At 39.7% G+C, this 3648-nt stretch overlaps 1 non-coding gene across 1 annotated transcript; it reads right to left on the reverse strand.

Moving 5' to 3' along the window:
* Positions 1-1161: 1161 nt before the first annotated feature.
* Positions 1162-1268, reverse strand: LOC140824912 (small nucleolar RNA R71). The gene has a single exon (XR_012116528.1). It is a non-coding gene; the product is annotated as a small nucleolar RNA R71 (small nucleolar RNA).
* Between the last annotated feature and the right edge of the window lie 2380 nt (positions 1269-3648).

The following is a 3648-nucleotide window of genomic DNA, read 5'->3' on the forward strand; positions in this document are numbered from 1 at the left end:
ATTGAGTACGTGTCGATAGTGATAGTTCACCCGGATGAAAACTAGTGGATTCCATAGAATGTAATGCAATCTTGAACTGTTAAATAATTGAGGACACTTGAGTACTGCATGTTTATGATTAGTATTAATATAGCTCGACAGAGTATATTAATTAGTCTAGGGAATTCCGTCGAATGCACGAGTAAAAGTACGGGTGTGATTATTTAAACACGAGTGGTAGGTGAACTGCAAATTCCCAACAAATTCATTTCTCAATTGATTTAATCCAAATTAATCATTGCTTTCTTGAATACGTCTTCTTTGCATTTTAATTATCTTAGTTGTTTAATTTACATTAGTTTAATCATCAACTCATTTTATCGTTGCTAAAGAAATTTTACTTGAAAATAAAAATAGTGCAACGCACTCCTTGTGAACGATACTCGTATTCACTTACGTTTATTATAACTTGACTATCGTGCACTTGCGATATTTAAATCGAGCTTTCATTTATAAAATAAATTTTGGGACTATTCACTGTGCAAGTTTTGCTCGATCAAGTTTTTGGCGCCGTTGCCGGGGACTGTTGATTCACAATTTTTTATTTTTCATTTAAATTCTTTAGTATTATTTATTTGATTGTTATTTGATACTCTCATGTGTTACAGATTTTTCTTGTGGTGCATGCGAAGATCACTCGAGTTTAAGCTTGAGCCTTTTGACCTCGAGATTGAACGCACAGCTAGACGTCGACTACAGCAGCGAAGAGTGAAGGAAAGAATGGAAGACGATCAACACAGAGAGGAGCCAAGGCGTATACCGATGATGGATTATGCACAGCCGTCTCTTGATGGAGCACGTCCAAGCATCGTAAGACCAGTCATCCGAGCTAATCAGTTTGAGATCAAGCCAGCTATCATTCAGATGATTCAGAACACTGTCCAATTTGGGGGAAGTGCACTTGACGACCCTAATTCTCATATAGCTGACTTTCTTGAAATTTGTGATACTTTTGAGTTTAATGGCGTGTTTGATGATGCTGTTCGTTTGCGTTTATTTCCATTTTCACTGAGAGATAAAGCTAAGTCGTGGTTAAACTGCTTGCCTGTAGGGTCTATTACTACATGGGAGGATATGGCAAAGGCATTCCTGATCAAGTACTTTCCTCCGTCGAAGACTATGAAGCTTAGAACCGACATTACTACTTTTGCTCAATTTGAGCAAGAGTCACTTTACGAGGCATGGGAGCGCTACAAGGACTTGTTGAGGAGATGTCCGCACCATGAGCTGCCTCTTGGGTTAGATGTTCAAACTTTCTACTACGGTCTGCTTACTCCTAACCGTACTATGATAGATGATGCTGCCTGTGGTAACTTACTGAGAAAAACGGCTGAGGAAGGATATGAGTTATTGGAGGAGATGGCTGCTAGTAGCTATCATCCTCAGTCTGATAGGCAGAGACGAGGTGCTGGAGCTAATCAAGTTAATGATTTGTCGGCGGTTTCAGCACAGTTAGAGGCTTTGAATAGAAAGATTGATGGGATGAGCATGAGTGGGTCAGCTATGTGTCTGCAAGAAATTTTCTGTGATAAGTGTGGCGGTGAGCATGATGTGCAGGATTGCCAAGATGGCAATCCATTCTATGTGCCTGAGGGAGCACCGGTAAAACAAGTGGGATTCCAGAATCGTCCTAGAAATGACCCTTATTCGAACACATATAATCCGAGATGGAGGAATCACCCAAACTTTTCATGGGGAGGTCAAAACAACCAAAATCGCCAACAAAGAGGTCCACCATATGGGATGCACCAAGGATTCAAGCCAGAACCGTCTCGGGAGGAAAAGTCCAATTTAGAGCAAATGATGACTAAATTTATTTCTGCAACAGAGACGAGATTTCAGAACCAAGATGCATCCATAAAGGGGTTAGAGAATCAATTGGACAATTGGCTAAGTTGATTGCTAATAGGGAGCAAGGAGCTTTGCCAAGCAACACGGAAACTAACCCAAGAGAACATGTGAAGGCTGTGGAATTGCGTAGTGGAAAAGCGCTCGAGTCTAATGAGGAAAAGACCAAGCACGGTGAGGATGAGGTGGAAAATCGAGGAGGTAAGTCTTCTAACTCTACATTTACACCTATTGCACAATATTATCCCTCCACCTTTTCCTGCAGCAATGAAGAAAGCTAAATTAGATGCACAATTTGGTAAATTTCTTGAAATATTTAAAAAATTGCATATTAACATTCCTTTTGCTGATGCTTTATTGAATATGCCAAGTTATGCAAAATTCTTAAAAGATATCTTAGCAAATAAGCGGAAGCTAGAAGATCATATGACGGTGAATTTGACTGAAAAATGCCTCGCTTTAGTTCAAAACAAGATGCCTCCTAAGCAAAAAGATCCAAGGAGTTTCTCTATAACTTGCATTATTGGTGACATTAATTTTCATAAAGCTCTATGTGATCTTGGTGCGAGTATTAATCTGATGCCTTTTTTTGTGTTTAGGAGACTGAGATTAGGTGAACCCGAGCCAACTAGGATGTCGTTGCAGCTGGCTGATAGATCTGTCAAGTATCCACGTAGGGATTATCGAAGATGTTTTGGTGAAAGTGGATAAGTTTATTTTTCCTGCAGATTTTGTGGTACTTGACATGGAGGAAGATTTAGAGATGCCTTTAATCCTAGGGAGACCGTTTCTGGCTACAGGGAAATCACTGATTGATGTTGAAGAGGGGAAATTGAGACTGAGAGTTGGAGAAGAAGAAATTATTTTTGATGTCTTCAATACTCTCAAGCACACAATGCACAATGATAGTTGTTTTCGTATTGATGTCTTGGATTCTCTCGTTTGTGATTTTATGCAGGATGGATTGAAAGAACCATTGGAGGCCACTCTCACTACTGAAAAGCAGGAGGACGAGCTAGACGAGGAAAAGAGGGAGATGGTAGCTCACTTGAATGCTATTCCACCTTGGAGAAAGCAAGTGAGGCTTATACTAGAAGAATTGGGAGACAGAAAAGATTTAATGCCTCAAAAGTCAAGCCTAGAGGAGCCACCTACTGTGGAGCTCAAACCACTACCTCCATATCTCAAGTACGTATATTTAGGAGAAAATAATAAATTGTCTGTTATTATTTCCTCTTCTTTGACAGATGATATGGAGAGTAAGCTCTTGGGAGTCCTCAAGGAGCATAAAGGAGCATTCGTTTGGAAGGTTTCGGACATAAAAGGGATAAGTCCTTCGATCTGCATGCACAAAATTCTGATGGAAGATAAATACTCACCTCTAGCACAACCAAAAAGGAGACTCAATCCAAAGATGCAAGAGGTAGTAAAAGCTGAAACAATTAAACTTCTGGATGCAGGTATTGTCTATCCTATCTCTGATAGTGCGTGGGTAAGTTCTGTACAATGTGTGCCTAAAAATGGTGGGATTACTGTTATAACTAATGAAAAAAATGAGTTGATTCCCACTAGAACTGTTACGGGTTGGCGTGTGTGCATAGATTACAGGAAATTGAATGATGCAACCCGTAAAGATCACTTTCCCTTTCCATTTATCGATCAAATGATTGAACGATTAGCAGGTCATGAATTTTATTGCTTTTTAGATGGATATTCGGGATACAATCAAATCACAATTGCACCTGAGGACCAAGAGAAAAC

This window comes from Primulina eburnea, chromosome 2, assembly GCF_022965805.1.
Source record: "Primulina eburnea isolate SZY01 chromosome 2, ASM2296580v1, whole genome shotgun sequence".
Lineage (NCBI taxonomy): Eukaryota > Viridiplantae > Streptophyta > Magnoliopsida > Lamiales > Gesneriaceae > Primulina > Primulina eburnea.